Below are 10,058 nucleotides of genomic sequence, written 5' to 3' on the forward strand. Positions count from 1 at the left end.
GTCTTCTTCCTTCTTCTTCCATCTTCTTCTGCCACGCCCTTCTTTTCTTCTTAGGAGGGGAGGTGTTCCCTCCTCGGCGACTGGCTTCAAAATGAGGCGACATAGGCTTTTATAGGCCTATGACGTCACATTTTGGTCAAATGTTTCCCACGGTCCTGATTGAGCCGTGAAAAACATGTGATTTGGCCGGGGGGAAAAAATGATGACGTCATTTAAAGGCAATGACGCCAGCCAATCAGAATGGCTGAGCTTCAATTGCCTTTAAGATGAAAGCGACCTCTTGTACTGCTGGGCGGTTAAGGCGCGCTTCATCCATCTCTCTTCTGATAACTTGCGTATTCTAGAATGCCGGGCCTATAACTCAGCCTCTAGGGGTGACCCCACTTCGTTGAGCTCCCCTATATCTCCGGGTTTCCTAGTCACTGTGTGGTCAAGAATCCATTTGGTCAATATAGAACGCATTTGATTATCATTGCAAAATTGTGGTGGTATCTACTCCCGGGATGTCTGTCTGGGTCAACCAGGGTGACCAGACTTTTAGAAAATTTGAGCCGGTGTCATTGACCAGACTCGTCAACTGTTCCATCCGGCAGACAAACCAAATTCGATTCCGTATTTTGGGTATAATTGGGAGGTCTGGTTGCTTCCACAATGCTGCGATCTCGCACCTGGTGGCGGTCGCAAAGTGTGTGATCAATTTATGCATTGCGTTCGAGAACCCCCGGGTCCGCCTGCCCAATAGGAACAGCCATGGGTCCAGGGGGACCTCCACGCCTATCAATCTTTGCAGCCATTCCCTAATCTCCGCCCAAATCGGAGCCACCTTCGTGCAAGACCACAGCATGTGATGCAAGTCCGCTCTTTCCCCGCACTGCTTAGGGCAGAGCGGCAAATAGCCTTTGACAAATTTCGATAATTTAGTTGGGGTGTAGTACCAGCGCATCAGGACTTTGTATGCGTTCTCCTTTAACGTGGTACAGATAGAGCTTTTGGCTGCTGCCTGCAGGATCCTGTCCCAGTCCTCGTCCTCTAACGTTTCCCCTAAGTCGGCTTCCCATTGTCTCATATAACTAAGTCGGGGTTCGTTTATTGTCTCTGGACAGATCACTTCCCTGTACATTCTAGAGGTTAGTTCCCTTGTGTCCGTAGCTCTGGAACACAGCTGCTCAAAGTTTGTTCTCTTGGGCCGAATTGGGGCTTTGTTGTAGAATGCTCTGATCTGGAGGTATCTAAAGAATTCTGTATTAGGTATATTTTTCTCCTCTTTGATGTGATCAAAAGTTTTGATATGCTGTCTCCCCTCCAGATCATTTAGTCTAATATATCCCGACTTAAACCAAATTGCGAAATGTGGATGATCCAGGCCTGGAGCAAAGTCCGGATTACCCCAAATGGGTGTCATCAAGGAGTTTAGTGTTGTGAGAGAACATTTACATTTGGTAGCCTCCCAAACCTTCAAGGAGTTCGAAATAGCCTGTAGTGGGGTCTGAATTCCAGACCAGCTATTTTTAGGTAACCAAATAAGGTTCTGCAGCTCAATGGGCGCACTGCAATCTTTTTCCAGCGCCACCCATCTCCGGAGGGCCGGATCTGAGTGCCACTGTATAATTTGGCTCAGTTGGGCTGCTTTGTAATAGGCGAACAGGCAAGGCACCCCCAACCCTCCCCTCGAGGTCGGCCTCCTCAAGATATCTTTTTTTATCCGTGAGCTTTTTTTATTCCAGATAAACTTCATTATTCTAGACTGCAGCGAGAGGATATCATCTTTTAACAGGGGGGTCGGGAGGGCCTGAAACAGGTATAGCACCTTGGGGAGAAGATTCATTTTAACACTATGAATTCTTCCGATCCAAGAGATGCCATACTCCTCCCATCTTCTGAGATCCTCCCTCAGTGTCTTAAACAACCTGGGATAATTTGCCTTGTATAATGCTTTGACATCTCTAGTTATATATACCCCTAGATATTTGATCATGGAGGGTTGCCATTTAAAATTAAAGTTTAATTCAATTAGCTTTTCCATTGGTTTGGGTAAATTTATATTGAGGGCTTCTGATTTGGCCTGATTAATTTTGAACCCCGATATTTGTTTAAACCGCCCCAATATTGCAAACACATTGGGCAGGGAGGTGAGAGGTCTGGATAGTGTCAGTATGACATCATCCGCATACAATGCCACTTTGTGCGTCTGCTCTTTGACTGTTATTCCTGACACATCTGGACTTAATCTCAGGTGTGCCGCCAAGGGTTCGATACATAGGGCAAACAGCAAGGGGGACAGCGGGCAACCCTGCCTCGTGCCACTGTGGATTTGAAATTGTCCCGAAGGAAATCCCTGATGTCGCACCCTTGCCGCCGGCCCCTCAAATAGTGCCATAATAGCTCCCAAAAGGCGTCCCCCAAAGCCAAATGCCTCCAGTGTCCCCCTTAGATAGGGCCAATCAATCCTATCGAAGGCTTTTTCTGCATCCAGACTAAGTACCATTGACGGGATATTATGTTTTTGGGCCAAGTCAATAAGATCTATTACTCGTCTGGTATTATCTGCTGCTTGCCTTCCTCCGATGAACCCCACCTGATCTGGATGAATCAACCCAGGTAGGACGTTACCCACTCTGTTGGCTATAAGTTTTGAAAATATTGTTATGTCCGTATTGATCAGAGAGATGGGCCGGTAGCTCTTACAGTCTGCCGGGTCCTTTCCTGGTTTATAGATCAGGGAGATGGACGCCTGGAGCACCTGTGCTGGGAACGAGGCCCCTTGTAAGACCGAATTGAAGAGTTTTAACAAATGTGGTGCTAGTAATTTCAAATATTTTTTATAATAGAGGTTTGAAAATCCGTCTGAACCTGGTGCCTTGGCTGGCTTGAGAGACTTTACAACTGCCGTTAACTCTTCTAAAGAGAAGTCCGTCTGCAGAGCTTCCCTCTCCGCCCTGCTCAACTGCGGCAACTTTGCCCCCGTTAAAAATTCCCGAAAATTGTCCCTCGTTTTCTGATTGTGTGTGACCTTACCTCCATCATGGAGCGCCTCATAGTAGGATTTGAATTCCTCTACAATGCGCCTAGGGTTTGAGGTAAGCTCCCCCCCCTGCGTGCGAATTGATTGAATGTGGTAATTTGGTGCCTTATTTCGGAGCTTATTTGCTAAAAGGGTGTCCGGCCTGTTCGCCTTCTCAAAGAACCTACGTTTAGTCCAACTCATCTCCTTTTCCGCCTTGGAGGTTAATCGAATATTTAGTTGGTGTTTGATATCTGAGATTACTTTTAAAGTAGCGTTTTTCTTTAGGGACTTGTGTGTTGCAGTAAGTGATGCCAATTTTTCCTGTAATTCCTTAATCTGGCGATCCTGTTCCCTCCGGCGCCGAGCCGCCAGAGACATCAGTGATCCCCTGAGGGTAGCTTTATGTGCCTCCCACAACGTGGAGTGTGATGTCACGCTACCCTCGTTCTCTACAAAATACTCTGTGATTTTGACTCCTATATCCTTCCCGAGGGCTGGAATTTTGAGTAGCAGCTCATTAAGTCTCCAGTTTGCTCCGGGTCTGTCTAAAGAATTTAACATGCACCGCAGCTCTATAGGTGCGTGGTCTGACCACGAAATGTCGTGTATCCCTGTATGGGAGACCCCTGGGACCAGTCTATTGGATACAAGGAAGTAATCTATCCTGCTATACCGGTTGTGGGGGTGGGAGTAAAACGTGAAGTCTTTAACCTGTTGATGTTGCTCTCTCCAAATATCCACTAGCTGTCAGTCCCGCAGTCCTTGGGTAATGTTTAGTATGTCCTGTTTGGGGGGCAGATTAGTGACTGTACATCTGTCTAGGTCGGGGTTTAATGTTCTATTGAGGTCTCCTGCCACTATTATATTTCCCTCTGCTATTCTGTGGAGTTTCTGAAAAAACCTGGAAAAAAATGCCGGTGCCGGCTCGCAAGGGGCATACACCGAGGCCAGCGTGAGAGGCTGACCCTGCATGGACCCTACGAGAATTAGGAAGCGTCCTTCTCTATCCGCTATTGTTTTGTCTACCTGGAATGTCAAGCTGTTATGTATTGCTATAGCTACCCCACTCTTTTTTTCTGCTGCTGAGGCCATGTGTACTATTCTAAAATCTTTATCCAGAAATCTAGGAAAGCTGTTCTTAGAGAAGTGGGTCTCCTGGAGAAAAATAATGTCTGTCTTGAAGCGTTTGTACTCTTTAGCGTTTTTGTTTAGGGACTTATGTGTTGCAGTAAGTGATGCCAATTTTTCCTGTAATTCCTTAATCTGGCGATCCTGTTCCCTCCGGCGCCGAGCCGCCAGAGACATCAGTGATCCCCTGAGGGTAGCTTTATGTGCCTCCCACAACGTGGAGTGTGATGTCACGCTACCCTCGTTCTCTACAAAATACTCTGTGATTTTGACTCCTATCTCCTTCCCGAGGGCTGGAATTTTGAGTAGCAGCTCATTAAGTCTCCAGTTTGCTGGAGGGGGGAGGGGGATGTATGAATTTAATGTATAGGCCCGGTTTATTTTTTTTACATACAGGGTTGGTTCCGTTTGTTCTGTGAGAGACCTCTGGAGACCACCTGAGGTCTCATCGGGCTTCTCACGGGTAACAGGCTGGCGGGTCCACGGGGGACACCTGCGGGGAAGAACCGGTGGCCACACATCTGTGGGGGCACTGCAGACCTGTAGGGAAAAACCCGTGTGTCTTCTTCCTTCTTCTTCCATCTTCTTCTGCCACGCCCTTCTTTTCTTCTTAGGAGGGGAGGTGTTCCCTCCTCGGCGACTGGCTTCAAAATGAGGCGACATAGGCTTTTATAGGCCTATGACGTCACATTTTGGTCAAATGTTTCCCACGGTCCTGATTGGGCCGTGAAAAACATGTGATTTGACCGGGGAAAAAAATGATGACGTCATTTAAAGGCAATGACGCCAGCCAATCAGAATGGCTGAGCTTCAATTGCCTTTAAGATGAAAGCGACCTCTTGTACTGCTGGGCGGTTAAGGCGCGCTTCATCCATCTCTCTTCTGATAACTTGCATATTCTAGAATGCCGGGCCTATGACTTAGCCTCTAGGGGTGACCCCACTTCGTTGAGCTCCCATACACCGAGGCCAGCGTGAGAGGCTGACCCTGCATGGACCCTACGAGAATTAGGAAGCGTCCTTCTCTATCCGCTATTGTTTTGTCTACCTGGAATGTCAAGCTGTTATGTATTGCTATAGCTACCCCCTCTTTTTTTCTGCTGCTGAGGCCATGTGTACTATTCTAAAATCTTTATCCAGAAATCTAGGAAAGCTGTTCTTAGAGAAGTGGGTCTCCTGGAGAAAAATAATGTCTGACTTGAAGCGTTTGTACTCTTTAAATGCCAACTTACATTTCGCGGGGCTGTTGAAACCTTTGACATTATGTGAGATACACTTTATTTCTTTATTCATCAAACTTTATGGGTGTCCTGACTTGCTTTCTTTGGCCTCGGTCTGAGTTGCTTTGATCCCTCGGCTTCTTGTGTTCAGCGTCGCCGCCTCCGTTGTCTCCGGCGTCTTTCTCGCACTTCCTGGGAGGTGGGGATTGGGCTGGGATGGGGCTGGGCACGGCACACCATGGAAATACATGAGGGGACACACTGGGGAAAACATAACATATAATCAATAACACAGAAAACATTAACAGGTTGTCGTCGGTTGCGGGACCTCCCTGTCCCCCAGCCAAGTCCAGTGCCTTCAGGGTGGCAAACCGCGTGGTTTCCCCTCTACCACTCTCTCTTGCCCCCCAAAGGACTTTATCGGTGCCCATGGGGTCCATACCCCTCTGGGCCTGATTGAGGTCCATGCTGACTCCGGGGTATGTGTATCCTCCCCTACCCCGTGTCCGCGCGTTGTCCTCACCCCTAAAACTGTGTGTGGTAAACTTTTTGGATGCCTCCACTTGCCCGCTTTAACCCTGGAAAGGCTGGCCGCCACAACTCATCATGTACTGCCTACTACGCTATCCTCTGCTCCTTAGAGTTCCTCCACCTTCAACTCGGCGGCGTATCTAATCGGGTATCTCACTTTCTTTTTGTTCGCCCCTACTATCTCCTATCCCCGTGCCCTTCTTGGCTTTCCCAGTGCGGATATGTGTTCTACAGTCCCCTTTACTCTATCCCCCTAGTTGTGGGTGCCCCCCCCTCTCCTAGAGCTTTTAGCTATTCACTTCCTAAATTTTCACTAACTGCCCTTTCCTTCCCGCCCCCCCCCCCCCCACTCCTGATGTCTCCCAATCTCCTCGTAGTGGTCCTCGTTGTGTAGCTTGCCGCCTCCGTCCCTGCGTCCGGCAACAGCCAGGACACTCCTCGAGGGCTTTCTCCTGCTGTCCGGCGCTCTCTATTGCGTCACGCGCCTATGGCGCCCCTTTCTGCCTCCTCCAAGATGGCGTCCTCTCGTCCGGGCCCTGATGGTGACAGCTTCCGGTTTCCGGTGGCCGCCATTTTGAGATTGATCCTGCTGCGTGGAGGTTGGAGCGCACGCTCGCTTCCCGCCTCTTCCAGATTTACGGGTCCTGCGGCTCAAGCTGGATGTAGTGAGATGCCATCGTGCCCGCGATCTTTCCCCCTCACCTCAGATGTGGCCTGAAGGTAAATTTCATATCTTTTTTTCCGGCGATAGAGTCCCTTTCTTCGTAGGGTTGATTGGGAGGTGTACTGCGGCCCCTCTGGAGTTTGTTCTCCCTTTTGCCCTCTATGCTGAAGCTGTAACGTCTATGTGACCTTAGTTTTCGGCCATTTCCAGGATGAAACAGGCGAGGCAACTTTTAACAGATTAACTTTTTATTAACTTTCAAAATACTGAAGTCGTGGCTTTCACTTCTTCTTTCCTCCGTTGGCATTAGATGGGCCTGCTCCCCCGCTCCACTCCGGCTCCAGGGTCTCTTCCCTCTCTGCCGCTTCTGTGGGGGCTCCCTTCAGGCCCAGCTTGCCAAGAACGCCGGCCCCTCTGCTGGGTCTTTCATCATTATGGGCCTCCCGTTCCTCGCCACCATCAGACCGAACGGGAAGGTCCATTTGTATCTTATATTCTGGTCACGTAGGACCTTTGTGACAGGTAGGAGATTGCGACGTCTCTGTAGTGTAGTCGGGGACAGATCTTGAAAGATCATGAGTTTGTGGCCCTCGAACTCTACTGCTGTTAAGGCCCTGGTTTTGCGCAGTACCGCCTCCCTGGTGGTGTAGTAATGCAGCCTGAGTATGATGTCCCGGGGCTGCTCCGTTTGTAGCGGTCGGGAGTGGAGTTCTCTGTGGCAACGGTCCATGGCTCGTGTCTCCGGTGGGCACTCCGGGAGCAGGGACTCAATCCAGCGAGCAACATAATCCTCGCAGTCCCCTACCTCCTCAGAGACCCCCCTTATATGGATATTATTCCTCCGCTCCCGGTTTTCGGCGTCTTCCTGGCGGTCCTTCAGCTCCTCATTCTGTCGCTGTAGTTCCCCTACTTTTTGTCGTTGGTTTTCACGGCCTTGATGGTCTGGTCTACCTTGGTCTCTAGTACGTCTGTCCGGGCCCCCAGTTTGCCCACTTCCCTCTTGACCTCTTTAATGTCCGCTTGTAGGAGAGACTTCAAGTCGTTGTAAAGTCTCTCGAAGTCGCATCTCCTGACCGGCAGAAACGCTGGGTTGCAGGCCCCTTCCTCCTCTCCCTCCAGCTCCGTGTCAGTGTCCGGATTTGAAACCGGCGCCATTTCTCCCGCTCCTGGCCCGCCGAAGTAATCCCTGACATCGACGATTTTCGGCCGCTTTTGACCCCCGGGTTTTTTCGGGGCCATCTCCGCACGTTCCGACAGTGCTGGTCAGCTTTTTTAATCGTGCTTGGGTGATTTTGGGGTGTTTTTATGTTATTTTATTGTACGTGCGGCACGGAGCTAGTTATCTAGACTTCCATACTCGTGTCCGTCGCGCATGCCCAAAACGCACAGGTTTTAACCACATTCTGAATGTGAGCGGAGAATTTAAGGGAGGAGTTAAATGTGGCATCAAGGCACCGTGCTTGATATACTGGGTGTATGATAGTACTGACAACAAGTAGTTTATACTGTATGTTACATGCTTTCAAATCTCTCAGATTTCTTCAAGTGATCAGAAACAACATGGTTTAATACATGTAGCATATGAAGAAAAAAAAACATTGGCAGTGGAAATGCATCTTTAACCCTATGTGTGCCAGCGGGACCACAGTGCCATGGGGCCAGAGTGCCACAGTTCCTCTTGCACTCCAATCATGTGAGCGCTTCTATTAATGATGAAGGAATGGAAGGGGAGTAGTCATCTGCTCTAGTAAAAAGAGCAGGATTGTTGGATGTAGCTACTACATTATGGGGCCTCCTGTGTCCTGGAGTCTATGAATAAAGCGGGGCAGAAAGCCATTTTTTCTTAAAGTGAAGTACAGTAGAGTAAAAAATTACAGCTGAACCCCGTTATAGCACGGTGCTTGGGGTCCAATTAATGTGATCGCGTTATATGCAGATCGCGTTACGTGTTAAAAAATACCAGCGTCAAATTACGCCAAAGGGTCACGTGATGGCATGTTGCCATGGCGACGTGATGTCTCGTTTCCATGGCGACGTGATGTCACATGACCCCGCAACCTCATTTGATGCCGTAACTGAGGAGGAGTGGGGGGGGGGCGCGCAGGCAGCAAGTACCCTACCACCTGGCACATGACAAGCCCTGGTCAACTGGAGAGGACAGAAAATGGCATGCTAGGGGTATGGTAGGAGATATGCTGTATATTATTGGGAGCCACGCTCACATCGCGTTATATGCGGATTTGCGTTGTAACGGATCGCGCTATAACGGGGTTTGATCTGTAAAATGTCTTGGTGCGTAAATATATTAAGCAGATTTTAATGTGTCGTGAAGCATGTGCAGCATCTTTTTTTCACTAAGAAAAAAACGTTTTGAAGGCGGTGTTTGAATATTAGTGGTGCACATACTGTATGCAAATGATATGTTTAAAATGATTTCAAACATGTCACACTTTCACGTACCATAAATACCTAAACATTGTCAGCCAACTTTTTCTTATCATAAAAGTAAAATGCAAATAAACGCAAACAAATCTTAATGCGTTCATATATATGAACAGGACATGCACTGTGTAGGGGAATGTGCAGCACAGTTAAGACATGAATAATCATATAAGCTGCTAAAGATTGGCTCTTATCTCCCACGTGCACGCGCAGACCAGTGACTGCCTCCGCATTATGTGTCTCTAACCGCGAGTTTATGCGGCAGCCTGCTCGTGCAGGATATACAGGGTAAAAGTGCCCCGATGGTCACTTTGAGCCTCTAATGTGCAGTGTTTATAAAGAAAGTGCTCACTATCCATAGGTGTATTGACTTTAAGTTACCTGCAGTAACACTCAAGCTGCGCTGCTGTACATGGTATTCAGACAGCAGCACAAAGGTTAACTCTCTGTGCAAACCCTCAGCTTACCCTCTGATATAAGACCAGTGTTATATATCTTCTAGCTACAGTGTCTCCCTGACAAAGGTTCCTTTTACCTTACCCTCTGCTCATAGTCAGCGTAACCCACCTGTTACACATAGCCAAGGAGGAATATGCAGGACACTTATCCCTGCAGCACAGCACCTCGAGGTTACCTCAGGTCATTCTGACACTTAGCTAGACACACCATTACTACAGAGTGGTAACTTAGCTGATAGCACACACGGCCACTGATAATCACAATATATTTGCTCCCAGTGTTTATTAGTAACTACAGATCACACTTACCACCTTACTAAGGGCTTACGCAGACCCTGCCATTAAGTGATAGGTGTGCTCAAATGGGTAATGAGACTACATAACAGCACGCACTTACCACACAGGTCCACATCAGGATCTCTGTGCTGTTCTGTTACCAGTGTTCTATTACACATATATCTGGTATATAAGATATCGTCTGATCCGGAGCCAATACGGCTATTATTATCTAGGATCAACCTACCTCCAGCACGTTGCTCCAACATCTACTATTTTAATATATGATGCTATTAATAAAGAATATGTTTTAAATCACTCACTTATCAGAGCGTG

This window comes from Ascaphus truei, chromosome 4 (assembly GCF_040206685.1).
Source record: "Ascaphus truei isolate aAscTru1 chromosome 4, aAscTru1.hap1, whole genome shotgun sequence".
NCBI lineage: Eukaryota > Metazoa > Chordata > Amphibia > Anura > Ascaphidae > Ascaphus > Ascaphus truei.